The following is a 21,654-nucleotide window of genomic DNA, read 5'->3' on the forward strand; positions in this document are numbered from 1 at the left end:
TGATTTGGTTTCTTTTTCTTCCTTCCTTTTCTTTCTTTTGAACCCCCTGAAAAGCACATAAGATTAAATACAAAAAACAATTTTTTCTTATTAGTTATAAAATTTAAAAGATAGTTGACTGCTCAACCAAGAATAATAACAATGCATTGTGGGGTTTATAACATTTGTAAAATGAAATGAAGACTAGCAAGAGCATGAAGCATAAAATGGGGGGGGGGGGACAAAGGCATGGCTGTACTGGACTCTGCTCCATTAAACAGTGCATTACTTTGAGGAAACCCATGATAAGCGAAAGTTGTTTGAGACCTATCAATGTGGTAAGCACTAGTACAAGACCTAGGTTATAGCTAGTATGCTGATAGATAAAATAGTTATAAACCTGCTGCCAGTACTCATACCAACATTATTTTTTGTGGTCAGGAATTTAAGAGCAGTTTGAAGAACACAGTCTCTCTCTCTCTCTCTCTCTCTCTCTCTCTCTCTCTCTCTCTCTCTCTCTCTCTCTCTCTCTCTCTCTCCCTCTCTCTCTCCTCCCTCCCCCCTCCGCCCCCCTCTCTCCCCCTCTTTCTCTCCCCTTCCCCCCTCTCCCTCCTCTCTCTCTCTATATATATTTATATATAGTGTGTGTGTGTGTCTCTGTCTCTCTGTTTTTCTGTCTGTCTCTGTCTCCCTCCTTCCCTCCCTCTCTCTCCCTCTCTTAGAAAATAAAGCCAATAAGACCAGTACTGAGAACCTAGGATTATTAGGTCTATAGGGAAAGAGGTAGTTCCTGTTCTGAAAACTTATTTTTTCTCTCCACTGCCTAGGACAGAACTTTACCTGGGAGGCTGAGGCAGGAAGGTTGTTGTGAGCTCAAGAACAGCCTGGGGATACATGGAGGCAACATTTCTCAGAAGGAGAAACGGAAGAGGAGGAGGAGATCAACGCCGAGACATATATCAACGGAAGAACAGAATGGAAACTGTGTCATAGAGGGAACAAAATGAATGAGTGTGATGGAAAGTGCACAGAACTGACGGTGGTGTTTTGTTTAATTTTCTGTATATAGGCTTCTGGATTTGATCTGAATTGTACAAAAGGTGGTAGCAACTATTATTTTTTTCCTTATTAGTTTTATTTTCCCCAAGTAGTTTTAAAAATTGCCTGAGATTTTTTTTTTAAACCTGCCTTTTGTCTCCACCTGGGACTGTCTAGGGCGTGAGTCACTGTAGTTGAGCCCGAAGCCACTCAGTCCTTAGCTGCTCCAGGAACTCCAGCAGATCAGCTGATCGGATCTCGGTCTGTATTGATAATGACACCAGCGATCCACTGGTCCTGGCATGTCGGCATAGAAAAGCTGAGGTGCATTTGTCTTGCTCAGGGCTTCTGGGTTTGCTTCTCAGCGTGGGCAGTCTGTAAATTCAGTGAAAAAGAGAAAGTCATGCTCCCTAATTTACGGATGACTCATTATTATTAAATTCCAGCCATGGTTCTTTTTTAAGAATAATTCTGCAGAGGGAAATGCTGAATGTTCTGGAGCCACAAAAAAATTAGTTATGTAATCTCAATTTATATATATATATATATATATATATATATATATATTTTAAAATTTTTAAAAAAATTTTCTTTTATGTGCTGAGTGTTTTGATTTCACGTATGTATGTGTAACATGGGCATGCCTGGTGCCGGCCGTTAGCGGCCAGGAGAAGGTGCTGGATTCCCTGGAACTGGACTTACACAGATGGTTAGCAGCCACCATGTGAGTTCTGGGAACTGAACCTGGGCTCCCCTGCACCACACTCAAGCCTTGAACAATCTTATTTGTAGTTTTACCCCTTTTTATAGAAAATCAACGTAGTTTGACTACCACAGAGACTCTTCTTCCTGCCAGAATGCCACTTCCCTCAGCACAGAAGTCCTGAGCTTGAACTCTGACACCCAAGCTTCTTACAGAACGTTCTTACAGAACGTTTCGGGAATACCCGCCGTGCTCACTGGAGTGCTTTTGGCACAAAAGCCACCACTGGTAACTTACAATGATCATGATTTTATTTATTCATTAGTGTCTTCATGGATACATGTATTCCCTCAAAGGCCTCTATTGATCAGGACTCTGCTAACTAATCAGCACCTGCTACAGATCTGCCATGTTCTCTGTCTGCTGAGTCCTCTCCTCTCTGGATTTCTGCGACAATTTTCAAGCTGCCGTGGGTCTCCTTGGACAATCAGTTCTGTGTGTTCAACTCAAGTCATTCTCCGAGTGTTTTCTGGACACTTTCTCTCAGAGCAGGGAGCTGAAGCCTCCCAGGAGCTCCTGATGTTTGTTTGCCAGCTCTTTGGGGGTCCCATTGTCTTACTGACTGATGCTCAGTGTCTTGAAAACTATTGCTTGATATATTTAATAAGAGCTGGGCATGTGTGGTGGTTTCAAGGAAAATAGCCCCCAAAGGGAGTGGCACGATTTGGAGGTGTGGCTTTGTTGGAGTGGGTGTGGTCCTTTTGGAGGAAATGTGCCACTGTGGAGGCAGGCTTTGAGGTCTCATGTATGCTCAAGTCATGCCCAGTGAGACAGACCACTTCCTGTTGCCTGCAAGATGCAAAACTCTCAGCTCCTTCTCCAGTACCACGTCTGCCTGCATGCTGTCATGCCCCGCCATGATGATAATGGACTGAACCTCTGAACTGTAAGCCAGCCAATTAAATGCTTTCCTTTATAAGAGTTGCTGTGGTCATGGCATCCCTTCACAGCAGTAGAAACCCGAACTAAGACAGCATGGTGGCTTATGCCTGTAGTGTTAGGACTTGGGAAGCTGGGACAGGAAGATTGCCATAAATTTGAGGCTATCCTGATTTATGTAGTGGGTTCCAGACCAGTGTGGGATACAGAGAGAGATTCCATCTCAAAAAAACAAAACAAAACTTGTGTAAACACACACATACACACACACACACACACACACACACACACACACACACACACACACACATACACTGCTTTCCTTGTAATTTCAGCCAATAGAATGTATTTATTTCCAATTATTATATCTTTGTGGTAAAAGACATTTCCAGAATAAAGCCTTAAAATAAAAAAATGTGACCATGGAGAAGAGTCCTTTATGCTGGTGGTACCAGATTGATAGAAACACTTGTTGACCAATTATGGTTAAACTGGCTGTAGAAAGGTATATTTGCCCATGGTAAACAGACTGATCAAATGAAGAAAAGCATGCCTTGGAATTGGTGCTTTTAATTCCAGGAGGGTTAGTGATTAGCCACCTGGCTTTTGAATAAGTTCAGCTTTCAGAGCCTGATTTCTTTATTTGACACATTAAAAAAGGAATAATATGAACAGCCCGCACATAAGATCATGGTGATTAGATGAGGTGATACATGAAAATTGGGACACTGTAGTCCCTAAACAAAAGTCCTTCTTATCCCTATCACCCCCCTACACCATCTGCCAATGTTGCTATTCCCCCACGATCGTGGTGTGTTTTCTATTGTGGTTTTATGAAATCTGAACAGCAAAGGGCCTCGTTATAAATGTTTCTGGGAGACAGGACATGGAGTTTTTGTTCCTTTCCTCTTTTATTTCTTCACACATCAAACACCTGCTATATGAAAGAGAATGTGCTGCAAACTATGGAATAAAAATATGCACGATCAGGTCCTAACTCTTCAAGAGCTCACAGAGAGATGGGCGAGAAGCCACGTTGTGAAAGACGCCACCTCACAAACACCGCCTGAGTTTGTAAAGGAGGGTTGGCAGCTTGCTGGCTGACAGATGAAAGCCCCAGGTCTGTAACCAATGTGTCTTCAGTCTCTTTTGTTGTTTACCTCTTCAGACTCTGATTTATTTCCAGGCTGAGGCTCTGATCCAGTTGACCCTGTCGCTACAGAAACCATTTGATTCTTCCTACTTAGTGTGTTCAAAAGTCACTTGTGGCAGGCCGTATCCTTAATGAGCTGACAAAACTCAGGCCAGAGTTCCCTGAGTCACGTCACCTCATCTGGGGGACTCATTGCCTCTGGACACGAGCTGATTACCTAAGGCAGTGACTTAGGAAAAGATGAAAGGTGTCTCTTTAGAAGCCTTCCTTGATCTTGACACTGAAGGCCCAGACGGCCTTCTCATCAAGCTCTTCCTAAGTCATTACCAACTGATCAATAAGAATTTGGCGGAGAGGAAGAAAAGAGGGCAGGATCCTTCTCTTTCTGGCAGGGAATTAAAGCTAGCCTAAAGAAGGGCAAGCTTAGAGAGGAAAGAGCGCAGGGCTGAGCGAGGAGATGGCTTTCCGTCTGATCCCTTTATGTAAAACGACATCACACAACTGCGATAGAGTTTGCCAACCCTAGGCTCCGCCTGCGGAAGCAATTAAATACCACGGAGCTATGCATATCAGGAGGACGTGCAATCCTGATTTTCTACATTTTATGTTATTTTAAAATGTATCGTTTTGCCAGGGATAGTCCCAAACTTACTTCAGACTAAACAAAATGCATTTTTTCCTTCTGACCAAAGGAAAGGAAATAGATGTTTCTTTCTTTAAATACTGCTGGAGTAGGGACCGAAGGAAAGGACTTACAGGGAAGAGGATGGTGTACGGCATGGCCTGTATGGCTGTGACGACTATCGCTCCCTTCCTCTGGCGCTGGAGATTCCAGCCACAGATACGGCCTTTCTGGTCTGTGTCGTATCAGAGGAAATCACCCCACTGGCTGACGGACTGGGGTTTATTAAAATCTTCTGGGGTTGATGCCAGTGGCAATTTGACCTTGTACGTCTCTAAGCTATGAATTGGAATTATAACCTCCTAGAGGGAAGAAGCTGTGTGCTTGATAAATGCGTGTTTAATGAGTTCCAGGCGCTCAAGGCCCACATGCTGCTGTTCTTCCCTCTCCACCCCTCACCCCCATCCTTATCATTGTCTTCCTCCTCTTCCTCCTCCTCCTGAGCTATAGACAGTAATGCCTGTAGGTTGGTAAAGGGCACAGAGATAAACCACTCCGGAGATGGTTTCAGAGAACGGCCTCTGCTTCATTGCATGTGAGCAGCAACCACTTCTAAGTAGAAGCCTATCGACTGCGATTGGTTACCACGTTACCTCGGACGGGGCACTCACACCACCAGGGTCTCCATGCGGAAGAAGCACATTAAATTAGACACAGAAAGAGCAGACCCATCTGCAGGCCAGCTACCAGTGACTTCAGAATTCAGTGTTAGGACTTCTGGGGCATGGAGGGCATGCTTCTTATTTAGAAGTGCAGTGTGCCAGGTAGGCTGGCCACCAGGCCGTGCCTACATTTTCTCTGAAAATACTCCCTGCTCACCCCTTGCTTCTGAGAGGCGGTTTAAATAATGGCTAGGCCCAGGTACTCAGATTTCTGCTCTGCTTCACCTTTTACATCGGTAAGCATTAATCCACCTCCCAATGTTTCAGATTTGTCGTTCATTTGATGTAGGGATTCCACGAGGTAGTTAGCATGAAGCTGTGACTCAGTGCTGGGGAGACCCTCACTCATCCAGCCCAAACAAGAGAGAGGGAAGCCAATGCGGAACAGAGGATAATGAACCAGCAGTAGCCTCGCAGCGTCCCAGATGACGTGACAGCGGCTCAGTGAACGTTCATAACCTAGAGCCTTAGTGAGGAGGGAGTGGAACTGAGTCTCCATCCGTGGTTTCAAATTTAGTCTAGTGTCATCTCCACAACGGATCACCGAGATTGGTAAAGGTGTCGGCTTGATTCAGCCGAGGAATATGGCCAATGCTTCGCTCTGTAGGTGTTCCAGGTTAGATGGTATGCTGGATGGTTAAACTGGAGACTGTCCTGAGCTTGGCCTTGTCAGTGAGATGGAATGTTGATATCCGTGAGAGTTTTCCATAGCATTCAGGGCTTTGTCACATTAGAGCAGGCATTCATCTTCCAGACAGAAAGTCTTCTTCACAGTTTCCGTGATGCACACAACAAGGTCTTATCTGGTCTGTGCACCGTGGGCTTAGACAAGTGATGTATACCTGCATCTTTAATCCTTGCTGCAGCAATCATGGGGCTATTCTTAATGATTTTGAAAAAAGACAGTCATTTTTATTTTCTTTTCAATTTGCCAAGCTGTTACTATTTATTAACTGATCAGATTACAAAAACACCATGGGGACCCCTTTGTTCACACACACACACACACATACACACACACACACACACACACACACACACCTGTGCCTATTTGTCTGGTCTTCCTCATTGCCAGCATCTCCAACATCCACAAAATGAGTTTTTTGTTTGTTTGTTTGTTTTAATTCCACCTCATGGAGAAGTCATGGAGAAGATAATTTGGACTGCAGGAAGTTATTCACTTCCTTAAGGTGTTTTCCAACTGTATAGTTGGAATTAGATCCTCCATGCAGACATTGCCATATTTACCAAGAGAATATGCATTGTCTGTCAAGGCAATTTGCTTTTTGTTGACTTTACCGTACCTAGGTGTAGCTAGAGTTTTCCTGCCTTGCCCATAGTCAGGACAAATCTCTGTCACCCTCCAGTCCCACAGCCGCTCAGACCCAACCAAGTAAACACAGAGACTTATATTATTTACAAACTGTATGGCCATGGCAGGCTTCCTGCTAACTGTTCCCATAGCTTAAATTAATCCATTTCCATAAATCTACACCTTGCCACATGGCTCGTGGCTTACCAGCATCTTCACATTCTGCTTGTCCTGGCAGCGGCTGGAAGTGATTCCTTCTGCCTTCCTGTTCTTTCTTTTCTCCTCTCTGTTAGTCCCACCTATACTTCCTGCCTAGCCACAGGCCAATCAGTGTTTTATTTATTGACCAATCAGAGCAACACATTTGCCATACAGAACATCCCACAGCACCTAGGCTTGTAGATAGTTCATTTACCTACCTCAGGTTAGGGTATTCCCATGCAATTTGTGGTTCCACAATCTTCAGCATGTTAATTGAAGCCTCATTGAGCTTAACAAAGGTGCCCTTGAAGATCTGATGCAGATGGAGAAGCTGCAATATGTTGCAGACCTTTGGGCTTACACCATTGATACCTCAGGTTCTGATGACAATCAACAATTTTGGTTCTGTGTATACATGGACATTTCTAGCTTTTCTTGCCATCCTAGCCATTTGAGTATCAGTCCCATCCATCTGCCTATAGTCCTTGCGACAGTGTTTTGCTTTTTCACCGGTGACCTTCCTCCTTGCCTTCTGAAGTGTCTCCAGGGCAAGCTTCTTCCACAGTGCTTCCCCTTCTACTCTTCAAAATCCTTTCATCTTTTCTTCAGGGTTTCTGGCCCAGCAGGGACCTCCTTTTTCTTCTCTGGTATCGACTCCATGGTTCCAGCCTTGGGGGAGGGGAGAGTAAATTTTCACTGAAGCAAGTATGTATTAGATAACTCACACAGTTATTTAATTTATCACTATGTTGCCCCCCCAAGAGATATAATTTATTATCTTTTTCTTTTTTTTTTTTCAAGTTATCCATTTCTGTTACATAGTCTGTAGTCTGTGAACCTGTGGGTTCTTCAAAGAAGCATCTTCTTTTTGAGCACAGTGGATCGCCTTGCTCCTACCAAAACCAACAGTCATTTCATTTCATCAAAATTTAACTCACGGGCCGGTGAGACAACTTGCCCAGTGACAGTGTCTGTCACGTGTATTGGTTTTTGTCACTCAACACAAGTTAGAGTTACTCGGGAAGAGGGGCACTCAGCTGAAGAACTGCCTCCATCAGACTGGCCTACGGGTATGGCTGTAGGGCATGTTCTTGAGTAACAGTTTGTCTTGGTTAGGGTTTACTGCTGCTGTGAAGAGACACCATGACCACAGCAACTCTTATAAAGCAAACATTTAATTGAGGGTGGCTCGGTTCAGTCCCTTATGATCACCAAGGGGAGCATGGCAGGGTGCAGGCAGCCGTGGTGCTGGAGCTGAGAGTGCTCCGCCTTGCAGGCCACAGGAATTCCACTGGCTGTCACACTGATGGAAGCTTGAGAAAAAAAAAAGACCCCAAAGCCCGCCCCCACAGTGACACACTTCCTCCCACAAGGCCATACCTCCTCATAGTGCCAGTCCCTTTGGGGGTCATTTTCTTTCAAACCACCACACAGTTGATATAGGGTGGCCTAGCCTGAAGTGAGGTGTGCTGCTCTTAGGTGGATGGTTCTGAGTTGTACAAAACAGAAAGCTTAGCGAGCCAGGGACGGCAAGGCTGTAAGTAGCATCCCTCCATGATCTTAGCTCTAGTTCCTGCCTCCAGGTTCCTTCCTTGAGCTCCTGCCCAGTCTCCTCTCAATGATTATAACCTGTCAGATGAAATAAACTTTCCCCCATGCAAATTGTTTTCCACCATGGTTTTTATCACTGCCACAGAAACCTAACTAGCATATTGTGCAAACCTGATAACCTAGGTAGCTCTAGAAGCCATGTAGAAGGAGAGGACTGACTTCCCAGGTTGTCTTCTGACCTCTACACATGAGCTATGGTGTGCTCATGCTAGTATACACACACACACACACACACACACACACACACACACACACACACAAACACACACACGCACTAATAATAAAATATTTTTAAAAAACAAATTCAAAAATTGTTCCTCTATGCCTGGCTGCATGTTACAGTTCTAAGCTTCTTAAAACCTAGTCATAGAGTTTCGCTGACTTTATTACGTTTTATATTATGCTATTTTAAAGGCAGTTGTAATTCACATTATTTAAAGTACATTTAACAAGTAAAATAAACATTGCTTCCTAGCACAGCCCTAAGCTTTAATGATTATTTTCTGGAGGTTGATAGGTGGAAGGGTAAAAAAACAATTCAGAGCAAAGCGTGACCTTCATGCTCTGTATAAAGGGCAGGAAAAGACAAGGGAGGACTTGTGTCTTATTAGGATTACACCCCAGAATGCAATCTCAACTTCCGAGCCAACACCAGATAGTATAACTTTGAGATATTCTTGTGTCACGCTTTCAAGGCCAAAGCCGGGGTAGCTAAACACAGCCTGCGGGCCAGATTACCAAAAGGTTATTTTGTCCACACTTGGGAATGCAGAACAAGCACAGAGCTCATCTGTGGGCGATGCTGACTCAGCCTCTCTTGGCACTCAGCTAAGTGGAGAGAGCGACCAGTCCAGTGTCAAGGTGCCTTCAAAGCACCATTTGGATCTTACCCTTGTAATCTGAGGATTCAGTCCTGGCCCAGGAGTAGCCAAGCACTTGCAAGGAAATGTAACCTTTGCAGAGACAGGGAGTCTCAGGGGTGCCTTCACAGACTCCTTTCTTGGGTTGTGTGCAAGGCCTCAGCCCTTCTCCAGGGAGCAAACTGCTGGGCTTAGTTGGAGCCTTTACAAGTTACTTTACCAGCTGTTGCTGGGTTCAGTGGTCACAACCTAGATTTCAAGAGAACCCTAATGTATAAGTTAATGGTGGAACACCAGTTTTACACTTTTTTTTTTTTTTTTTTGCCCTTGAGTCAATCCAGTGTAAATAATCATAGTCCTTAGACTTGACAGCTATCAGGGGGATCTCAAGACTGTGTGAATATGACATGATACTAGGTCACAAAATACCAACCAAGAAAGAACTAATGTGGATAATATGGGGGGAGTGATGGATAGGATATAAGATACTGAAGGCACAATCATTTAAAAGAATTTTACGTTTACCAAAGTATTTCAGTTTTGCAAAAATAATAACACGGCATACTTGTTTTTTTCAAATATATAAATATAACTAAGTTTAGAAAAAAATCAGTGTTAACAAGTGAAAAAACAAGCTTTGGTCTTTTACACTTTAAAAGAAACCCGCGGAATGCAGACTACGGCGCTTAATTGTATCGGTCTCTTTCAACTTTCACTTCGAAGGTTATCATCCTTCAGTGAAGATAAACACCACTAAAAGCCTGTCAGCCCTTTTGGAGACAGGAAAAAGGATTTGTTTCTCTGCCTGTCTCAAGGAGACAGATGTGGGCGTTGGTGTCCTTCTGCAAGCAGTCGATGAGCCTAAAGAAGATGAAGTGGCTCATGCTGATGGAGTACATTCAGAGGTGACCAGCAGCCTTTGCAGACGGCTGTGTTTTCTTCATTATTCTGCAAACAAGACTTCAGAGGGTTCACAATAGGAAAAGGGAGGGACCAAGTACCCTGCCAAGGTTAGCAGTCAGGAACTCTTTGTATGGACCTGCCAGCCCTGAGGACTGAGAACTTTCTTCTCCCTCAGGAGTATGGTCTCATTTTTAAAAAGAAAAAGTGAGAGAGAGAGAGAGAGAGAGAGAGAGAGAGAGAGAGAGAGAGAGAGAGAGAGAGAGAGAGAGAGAGAGGAGAAAAAAGGATAAGAATATTTTAAACATTTATGGTAAAGAATGAAATGGGCTTTAGATAATTTTTGAGGTTGTAGTCAGACGTCTTTTGCAAGGAATGCCACAATTCCCTCATTAGAGGCTGAGCTAGTTGGTCTTTGAACACTGGAGATGGTTATGGTTGTGGAGGTTTTGAAATACTGTCTCACCCAGCTGCCTTTTTTAAGGGACTGGGAAACTGAGATGCAGTATTAATTAACTTACTCAACTTGCAGGGACAGAGGGCGGGCGGAGGCAAAGCTAACTCGGCTCCCAGTCTGCCACTTTATTCTCTTAGTCCGTGCTGTGCTGAATGCACACTGTTATGCAGAATGGCAGAGCGCATGGGCGAGACCTCTGCAGGCTGTTCAACAAGGCTGTCTGCCATGTTACCAATGCTGGCACCATTATAAAATTCTGTGTAGGCTCCCCCTGCTGGCCGGTATTTCTGTGGGGCATTCTTTTTTTAAATTGGTCTTTAACTCTTTAAATTTTTTTGAGATTATAATATAATTACATTATTTTTCCCTCCCCTTTCCTTTCTCCAAACCCTCCCACGTGCCATCCACACCCTCTTTCAAATCTATGGCCTCTTTTTCCTTTATTGTTGAAATATGAAATATATGTATTTCTAAATACATATATACAACTGACTCGGTCTATATGTTACTTGCATGCTTATTTTCAGGCTTGACCATTTGATATTGGATAATAATTGGTGAGCTCGGGGGCTGGAGAGATGGTTTAGTGATTAAGAGCACTGACTGCTCTTCCAGAGGACCCGGGTTCAATTCCCAGCACCCACATGGCAGCTCACGACTGTCTGTAACTCCACTTCCAGGGGATCTGACACCCTCACACAGACATACACACAGGCAAAACATCATGCATATAAAATAAAAATAAATCAATTACAAAAGATTAATTGGTGAGCTCTTCTCTAGGAAAGACTATCTCTTCTGCTCTCAGCATTCCTTGCAGTCTCCAGTGCTTTGGGTAGGTGTGGGAGCCCACAGAGGTGTCCTAGTGAGATCTGAGCTTACTTACTCAGCAGGGCTGCATAAGGGGAGGAGCTGACCGCATGCCTGGTTACCAGGTGATTGGAAGGGGCTGCACTTGGCTGTGCTAGGGGCAGGTCTTTGCCCCACCCCTTGGCACTCCTATAAAAATCCCTTTAGAAGAGACGGAAGGGGCCGGTGGATTAGGATCCAGGCCCTCCCAAGGCTATCCTGTGTTTCTGTCTCTCTCCCCCCTCTATAGTTCTATCTAAATCTCTTATCCCTCACTCCTCAAGAGTACCCTGGGGGAAAAGGCGGGAGCAGGCCCCACACAGGTAGGGTTGAGGTTTCCTGGGCTCCCCTCCCCCACTCACAGAAGCATGTCTCTTGTTGTCTGTGTTCAGATCCTATTTAGACAGCCATGGGTGTGGCTCCTGACATTTCTTGGTGGTACAAGGTCATAGCACACTCTTTGCTCCTCTCTGGAGCTTCCTCCTGAGGAAAGATTGTCCCTCAGATAATCTTTCCATGCCTTCACCTTCTTTTCCAATGGTCCCTGAGCCTTAGATGCAGGAGTTGTGGTATAGACGTACCAGTTGGAACTGGCCTCCACAGCTCTGCATTTTGATTGGTTGTAGTTTTCTGTAACACTCTCCGTCTGCTGCAGTAAGAAGTTTCCTTGAAGAAGGATAGAACTACACTTACTGTGGCTATAAGGACAAATATTTAGAGTATAGTTAGAGATCATGCTGACTTAGTAAAGTGGTGGTTGTAGGTTCTCCTCCAAGATCCATGATGTCAGGAGACATGGGTAGTTGGCTTGGCTTCCAATGCCAGGCATGGTATCCATGATGAGTGGGCGTGGGGCATTCTTTCTAGAAAATTACAGTAAACCTGACAAGACAGGTGGAAATCCACAAGTCCCAGCAATCCTCCTGCCTCTGCCCTCCTTGAGGCTGGAGTTACAGGAGTGTGTGTGGATGCCTAGCTTGTTGTCATGTGGGTGCTGGGAAATGTGTGGTTCTCATGATTGTACAGGATCTCTTAAACACTGAGCTATCTCTTGAATACTCTCAAATTATTATTGAGACAGAGTCTTATGTATTCAAGGGTGGCCTTGAATTCAGTATGTAGCTAAAGATGACATTGAGCTACTGACCCTCCTGCCTTTATTTCCTGAGTGCTATGATTACAGGTGGATGTCCCCATGCCCAGTTTAAGGGATGCTAGAGATTATGCAGGCTAGGCAAACACTGTACCCATGGAGCTACATCTGAAACCTCAGACTTTAAGAAATGAAAATGGTAATGAGTTGCCAGTAGCATTTCAAGTCATATAAAGATGTCCAGATTCACTTGGGGACCATCTGATGGCTGTTCTTAGTGTACTTTGGGTCCTTTGACTCAATATCTGTTTTTAGATCAGGAGCAAGTGCCTTGCTACTTTTGGCTACTTCACCAAAAACTGACCAACTGTGGATTTTCTTTCCTTGAGGGAACATGAAGTCTTTTTCAATATTGGAACAGTCATGAAATGTTGAATGGAGATGTTTTGAATGTGTGAGAGAAGAATATATGAGAACTTGCAAACCCAAAGATTTAAACTGGGGTGGACATTCCATTTTTCATTGCCTAGCATCGTTCCAGCTTTTGGCTTTACAAGATTTATTCATTTGTTTTGAGGAGTAGCATCTATACATTTTGAAAAATGAAAGGAAGGAAGTGTATGATTGGAGTTCAACTGACCAGATGATTTGTTCTGTAAATATGAAAACTGGATAGATCGCTGTACTGACAAGAGAGCAGTGGGCCTGAGCAGATCCGAGATGGAGCACCTTGGTCACACCTGGGGCTTCTTTGGTTCCTGTTCTACAGCATTCCTGTCAACTGTGAATTCTTATAAATCTGTCCCATGTTTCTTTTTACCAAGACAAGACTGAATTAGGAAAAGAATAATAAGCCTTACTAAAATAAGCTAGCAATTTTCTTTTAAAATATAAAGAGGAGATAGATTTGTGTGTTAGACACTGCCTTGGTTTCTTTCTTTCTTTACTCTATATACAGTGTTTTTCCTGCATGTATGTCTGCATACCAGAAGAGGGCACCAGATCTCATTACAGGTGGTTGTGAGCCACCATGTGGTTGACTGGGAATTGAACTCAGGACCTCTGGAAGAACAGCCAGTACTTTCAACCTCTGAGCCATCTCTCCAGGCCCCTGCCTTGGTTTCTTGATCCTTTGGTTCTGCCTTGTGCTCATCATTTGTGAGCACAGGCACACAGGAGCATCTGCATGGTATACAGGTGTCAATCTGAAGACAGCAGGGATGGCCGTGAGTGTCAGAAGGCAGTGTTCCCCTTCCCAGGTGTGCACATTTGGAATAGATGTGGCTTGGAAAGTAGAGCTTTTGATTTACAGATGTGGGAACAGAATTATTCTTTAAAAGATACCTTCTTTGAACAAAGAAACAGGTTAGACATTGAGTCTCGTTTTAAACAGGAAATCTGTTTAATGAGAAAAAGTCATCAAGTAAATCAGTCTCCAATTCCTTCTTTTTTTTTTTAGATTCACACACTACCTTGTTTTTATTTGATAATAAAGAAAACGACTACACACAATTCTAAACCAAACACCTTGCCTTCAAAAGCTTCTAGAAGTATGAGCTGGAAAGATGGATCAGAACTTAAAGCCCTTGTTGTTCTTGCAGAGGAACAGAGTTCAATTCCCAGCACCCACCTGAAGCAGCTCACAATTGCCCATAATGCCAGTTGCAGGGGAGCCAATGCACATATGTACACACAAGTGTGTGTGCGCACACACACACACAAATATATACATACAAATAAAGTAAGTCTTTTCTTAAAAAGTCTTTAAAATTACATTTGTATGTATTTATGTATGTATGTATGTATGTATGTATGTATGTATGTATGTATGTTGTATGTGAGCTCTGCATGTGTTTGGAAGTCAGAGGAGAACTTCCTTGAGTTAGTTCCCTCTTCCACCCTGTGGGACTCAGGAACTGAAATTCAGGTTGCCAGTCTTTGTTCCAAGCAAATGCCTTCATTCACGGAGCTGTCTCCCCACAACTGTACCTTGCCTTTCACAAATAAGATGGAGGTTAAAACTTGGTTCTGCTCGACAGTGATTCGAAAATTCCTGATAGTGTTGCCCAGGTTTCACGGTCAAAGGAGGCAGGCTTTGCCACTCTCCTCTTGTGCCAGCCACCTAAGATGCAGTCCGTCAACAGCCGCTGAAGTAGGAGAAGACAGAAGTCACGGCTGCTGAGGCTGGAGAGATGGCTCAGTGGTAAGAGCTCTCTTACAGGCTGGTTTGCTTCTTAGCGCTCTTGGACCGGGATGCCTGTCGCCTCAGCACTGTAGGGGTGCTGGCCTCGGTGGCTACCAAGTTAGCTCCGTGTTCAGTGAGAGGCTCTGCCCAAGGGAAAATGGCAGAGAGTAGACGGAGACTCCATGTACCTACAAACACATGGTGAGCATAACACACACTTACTACTAATGTGTATACATATCCTTTTGGTAAAGAAAGCATTACTGACCTAGAAGAGAAACTTCGGTTGAGAAACAACAGCCTTTTCCAGATACAGCCACATTTAAATTTTGTTTAGGCAAAGTTCTTGGTTTTACCATGTATAAAATTGTGAAATGTATGTTTTTAAAAATGGCCCTTTCCTTTTCTTCTCTCTTTTTTGTCTATCTATCTATCTATCTATCTATCTATCTATCTATCTATCTATCTATCTATCTATCTATTTTGCTCAAGCTGAAAAAAATAAAAGTGGCTTTGGTCATTTCTAGGTTGTTTCTTTAGTCTGTGGCCTCTGCTCCTCTCCAAGGGGTTGTGGCTCTTGGCAATTTGCTTCCTGTGGACGAGACAAGCTTGAAGGGAGCCTGAGGGTGGGCTTGAGTGTGGTGAAGAGTGCAGAGACACAGTTCAGCCTATTATTCTAACAATAAAATCATCAATAAAATAAGGGTTCCCAGTACTTTGAACTAATTGTAAGGCCATTTCTATTTTGCTGTCATTCCTAGGGTTTCATAGTCACTGATGCTTCTGTTATGTGGGAATGTCCAGCATGTGATTGCTTAAAGGTCTTGAGAAACATTCCTGCGTGGTTGTTTCTTTTTTTATTTATTTGCTCTTTTTCTCTTTGTACATTTTCTCAAATGTGAGATCTATTTGGGAGCCGACACCCAGCTCCCAAATAGATCTCACATGGAGGTTTATTCTTACTTATAAATGCCTGGCCTTAGCTTGGCTTATTTCTAGTCAGCTTTTCTTAAGTTTAAATTATCCCATCTGCCTTTTGATTCTGGGCTTTTACCTTTTTCTATTTCTGCCTATCATTCTTTCTTACTCCGTTGATGTTTGTGGGCTGGGTGGCTGGCCCCTTGCATCCTCCTCCTTCTCCAGCTACTTCTTTTCTTCTCCTCCCCGATTTCTCCCTCTATATATTCTCTCTGCCTGCCAGCCCCACCTATCCTTTCTCCTGCCTTGCTTTTGGCCGTTCAGCTCTTTATTAGACCATCAGGTGTTTTAGACAGGCAAAGTAAGTAACACAGTTTCACAGAGTTAAACAAATGCAACATAAACAAAAGTAACACACAAAATAATATTCCACAACATTCCTGGATAATTTAAGTAGGATGTCAGTATTCACATGAGTGGCAGTCAGGTATAAGTCTCAGTACCAACAGCCAGTAGCTTTTTTTTTTTCTTTTCTTTTTTTTTTTTTTTGTTTTTTTGTTTTTTTGTGTTTTGTTTTTCAAGACGGTTTCTCTGTGTAGCTTTGCACCTTTCCTGGAACTCACTTGGTAGTCCAGGCTGGCCTCGAACTCACAGAGATCTGCCTGCCTCTGCCTCCCGATGCTGAGATTAAAGGCGTGCACCACCATAGCGTAGTCCACTATTACAACTGGTCAATGAATGAGAATTGTATTTGTGATGAGCTAGTGTTCCTGGGTCTTAAGCCAAGAGGTACACCTCCAAGACATGCCCAATCCCTGACCTTAAATCAGATTCTGCCAAGTGTTAGCTAAGTAACCAGTTGTTATCCTCACTTGGTTTTTGCTGTGGTCCTCCAGCCAGCATCCCTAGGCTGGAGAGTCACATCAGGCTTAAGGACACAATTGAGGCTTTGGTTTATTTCAAACAAAGAGAAGGACAATCCTACTTAGGGGCTGGGTATGTAGTTTAGTTGCCACAGTACTTGCCCAGCGTGTGCACAGTCCTATGCCTCAACCTTAGGACCACACAAAACAGCTGTGATCAACATCCACCTATAATCACGGTACATAGGAGGTAGAGGCAGAGACTGGGAGTACAAGGCCATTGTGTGAGACCGGTCTGGGCTACACGAGACCCTGCCTAAAAAACAAAACAAACAAACTACTTTGTTTTTTCCTCTTCCTCACCCCACCCTGTCCACCCCTCTCACTTCCTTCTTCTTCCTCTGTGCTGATGAAATTTTGTGAAAGGATATCTCAGCTTAGTGTGCTCTTTAATTTTATCCAGGCTTAAGTCAGTAACATGGGTCACTCAGAGGGGTCTGAAGACAGGAATGAGTCCACACAGGCAGCTCGTCCTGTGAATTCTGATTGGTTCATTCTCTTGAAACTTCTTTGTCCCTGATTATTGGGTATCTACTTGATCAGTCATCTTAAATACTTTTATAGCTCCTGTATATTTAATTTAAAAGGAGAGATTATTCTCCATTCCTCTATCGATCTCTAGTTTTCTCCGTATTGGAGCCAGACCCTAGGACCTCATGATTTCTAGGCAAGCATTCCATCTCTGGGCTATATCTGAGCCCTATTCACCATACGTAGTATTTCCTCTTAGAGAAATAAATAGACATATTTTATGGGCAATATATTGTTGTGGGAACTTACCTGAGATTACAGTCTGACACAGTTTATAGCCATTGAAAATCTTTATTCCAGATGACTGTGACTACTACACTCAGGTATTGGAATCCTCAGTGGAGCCCTGGGCATTTAGACCAAAGCGCTTTTAAAGGCAAAACCCACATTTTGCTCTGCAGCTGCAAGGGGAGCCTCACACAAGCAAGCAGTTTAACAGAAGTTAAGGTAAGCAGTTAGCTGGAGGGGGTTCTGCACAAGAAACTAATTAATATAAGTTAGCTGGAGCATCTAGACCTTGTCGGGTTCCTAGAATAGAGTTGGGTTCTTTCCATGGGATTGCTTCCATCAAGAAGACCATATTCTAGTTAAATCTGAAATGGCCTTAGCAAGGATACAAGATGGAAGAACCTCTACACTGTCTGGTCCTGTCACAAAATCTAAAGAGAAATGAAATCTATATTTAGATTCATGTAGCTGGAGTTATCTCCAGTCCTGCCCGGGCTGGCAGCCACTCAGACTCAAATAAACATATAGACTTTTATATTATTTAAACTGTTTGGCCTAATGGCTCAGGCTTCTTGTTACCTAGTTTTTATATCTTAAAGTAACCCATTTCTATTAATCTATAAGTTGCCACGTGGCTTGTGCCTTACCGGTATCTTAACATCTGCTTCTCATGGCTGCGGCTGGCAGCGTCTCCTCACTCAGCCTTCCTGTTCCCAGAATTCTCCTCTCTCCTTTTCCCCGCCTATACTTCCTGCCTGGCTACTGGCCAATCAGCACTTTATTTATTAACCAATCAGAGCAACACATTCACAGCAGATACAGATGCAGACAAACCATAAACACTGTTACTAATTTTTCACTTATGAAGAGAATAGCTAATATGTGAATATTTTCTCTGGAGATCTTCCTTTTTTGTTACTCTAACCTTTAATTTGTGCATGTGGGGCAGACCACCTGTGTGCCACACTGTATCTGTGTGAATGACCTATGCTGCTGGCATAAGACTGTGTACCAGAGTACAGTTTGGGAAGCTGGTTCTTCCCTTTCAACGTGTGGATCCTGGTGATTGAACTCAGACCCTCAGGCTTAGCGGCCAGTGCCTTTAACTGCTGAGCATCTTGCCAGCCCAGATTTTACATACTCATTGTCTTAAGACAGGGTCTCTTTTGTAGTCATGGCTGTACTGAAACTCACTTTATAGACTAGGCTGGCCTCAAACTCCCACATCCCCCTGCCTCTGCTCTCTGAGTGCTGGGATTAAATGTGTGCACCACCATGCCCAGCCTCAGATTTAATTTTTCTGAAATTAATTTTTAGGTTAGTATGCAAAATGGAGTTTCATTATTTCATTATGCCATTTTGTATACATTGTTGTTATCCTCTGTTCTCATACATTGTCGCCCTAGGGCCTTTCCTGCGCCCCCTGTGGTCCCCCCAGCTCGGTCCCTCCTTCCTCCAGTAGTTTGCCCTTCTGCTTTTTGACCACATGTATCCCAGTACTCTCTCTCTCCCCTTTCCTTTGAAGATGTCTTGATCGCCTTTCTAGTCTCATAACCTACACACACACACACACACACACACACACACACACACACAAACACACACACAATTTTAAATCTAGGCTCTGCCTATTAAAGAAAACATTGTATCTGTCTTTCTGAGTTTGACTTTTTTATTTTCTTGATCATATGATTTCCAGTTCCATCTATTTCCCTGTAAATGTTACAGTCTCATTTTTCTTTATGGTCTCACAAATTATTGTGTGCCTGCACTCTACTTTCTTTATTCATCTGTTGATGGACACCGAGGTTGATTATATTTCCTGATTGCTGTAAATAATGAAGCAATAAATGTGGGTTTCATTGGAGATTTTAAATAAATACATGAGAATGTGCACTCATTTGTGTGTGAGTGTGTATGGCACACAGCTATGGAGATTTTAGGACTGTGGTTGTTGCTCCTTGTCTACATACCTTATTTGAGACAGGGTCTGTGTAAGCCAGGATACCTGGCCAGTGAGTTTCTGGGGAGCCGCCAGTTTGGGCCTCTCATCTCCCTATAGTGAGGACTAGAATTGCAGATGCTTGGGTACTGCTCATGTCGTCAGGTTTGTGCACCAAGTGTGTTTACACCTCCATCCCCCAGGCATCCAAAGATCTGCACTTTTGTTCAATGCAGTCCCGCCTCAGTTTACTTGATGAACTAGAGAGCTTGCCAAGCGCCCTTTATGCATTTAAAGAGATAATGTTACTTTGTAAATTTAAACAATAAAGAAAACAGTCCCCATTGCTTCAAAGAAAGGTTTGTTTAATTTTATCAGGTTCAGATCGTTACTTTAATTTTTTTTAGTGTCTTGAGGTTTCAACAAGGGAAACATCAAATGGATAATTTTCTATAAAGTTATTAAGAGACATCTGAGAAGTTGATAGTGCAAAATAGGTCAAGAGCTAACAGAAGTTCAAAAAATGGGAAAAATACTATAGAGAAAAGAAAGAGATAGTCAGGAATTTATGTGGTATTTCCCATGGACAGACGCCGGGTTCAAAGATGATTACAGTGCTCTGTCAGGGCCTTCAGAGGCCACTGGAGTTCAGCAGGGGCGTTATTCTGATGGACAGGAATAAAGCATACAGATTGTGTTCCTGCCATCCTTTGAGAGAAAGAGGCATATTTTCAATTTCTCTTCCTCTTGACAGAAGATTGCACAGGTGATTAACATAACAGCGTGGACTGTAATTGTGATCTGTGGAGTTTTCCACTCTGCGAACCCCATCCTCTCCTTAGGACCTCCTTGTTCCAAATCTTCCTAAACTCTCCACCTTGCCTGATGATGTGTTGACTTGGTTTTTGGAATGAAATTAGATTTGTCTGAAGCAGCTTTAACTTGATGCTTAACGCCTGTGGGAGTCTGGCACTAAGTATAACATTTAGATACATTTGCAAGAGCCTTCCAGATGTTATTTTAGGAGCGCAGGGAAGAGCTTTCCCTTCTGTGCTCACTCCCACACCAACCCATTTAGCTTTTGCTTGGTAGCTAAAGGCTGAAATTTGATTGCTAATGTTCTGAATTCTTTTCTTTGATACCCAAATACTGACGCACCTGGGGAGAACCAGTCACTCCCTTGATTGTGAATGAGGTTCAAGGGTGAGCTTATTTCTCGGTGTGTTTGCTGAAGCAGGGGCTTCTATCTGTCTCAGGTTGGCCTTGAGTTTGAGATCCTTCTTCCTTTCTTCCAGAGTGCTGGGGTTACAGACGTGTAACCCCAACATCTGGCAGAGGAGCCAGCTTTTGATAACAATGCATAGATTAAGAACAATTACTAGTCATGGTGGTGCATGCCTTCTATATCAGCACTTTGAAGGCAGAGGCAGGCAGAGCTCTTTGAGTTCCAGGCTAGCCTGGTCTACCCATTGAGCTCTAGGATAGCCAGAGCTATGTAATGAGAGCCAACAAACACACAAACAAACACCCTACAGCCAACTAAACTGAGTGGAGCAGGCATGTAGCTTGTACCAGAGCTCTTTGTCTAATATGTAGAAGATCTCGGATATGATTTTGAGCCCTGCAAAAAATAAAGCCAAACAACAAAACAAAATCCTGAAAAAAAAAAAAAAAAAACTAAACAAAAGCAGTTCAGAGAAGCAAGGGAGTTCTGGCATCTGGTGCAGAATTGTGGCTGGTATTTTGGGAAAAACTTCTGAATGGGTAATTGTGGAGTCTCTTACCTCCACCCCACTCCCTGTCTGTGCCCCGAACTTCAGCTATCCTAATGCATTGTGGGATAAAATTGATAGCCTGGTTTACCTAAGCAGGATTATTAGAGATTTGTAAACTGTGACATGCTATGCTCATAAAGATATGTATGGTTAATAGTAATAACATAAAAAAAACACATTGGACATTTTATTGAGAAGGTCACTGATCCATAATTTACTGCTAAGGTTGGAAGTCCTGGAATAGGATGGCGAATGAGAGTCGGGTTGGATGAGGGGTGAACTGTGGCTACGGAATCTAAGAGTGCCTTTGTGAGAAGATGCAAACAGATTACTATTTGGTAAGGTCATAATTTATTCTGAAAGTCTGTTTAACCATATGCACAGATTCCTGAATGTGATTTAAATGTTAAGTCCTAATTATAAAACTCAAATTCAAAACAATTTTGAGTAAGCCTGTTGAGAATGAATGTGAATGCAAAGCATGCAGCACTGTCATTGGGGAAATAAATAAACGTAAATTTTAATTTGGGCCAGGTGTAAGCTCCTGTGAACTATTGTCAAGACTTGCATTGAAAATAAACAATAAATGTGAATAAAACTTTAAAAAGATTACATCCTGCCAACATGAATTATCCAGGAATATGTCAAGAGCTACCTAATCTCTTTAAAAACAGTTTGGAGATCATTTTAAAATAGATGGAGGATTTGAGGCC

General features: G+C 43.1%; 1 pseudogene; it reads right to left on the minus strand.

Annotated features, from left to right (window-relative positions):
* Nucleotides 1–1,202: 1,202 nt before the first annotated feature.
* On the minus strand, nt 1,203–7,329 carry LOC114704303 (annotated as a pseudogene).
* Between the last annotated feature and the right edge of the window lie 14,325 nt (nt 7,330–21,654).

This window comes from Peromyscus leucopus, chromosome 13 (genome assembly GCF_004664715.2).
Source record: "Peromyscus leucopus breed LL Stock chromosome 13, UCI_PerLeu_2.1, whole genome shotgun sequence".
Classification (NCBI taxonomy): domain Eukaryota; kingdom Metazoa; phylum Chordata; class Mammalia; order Rodentia; family Cricetidae; genus Peromyscus; species Peromyscus leucopus.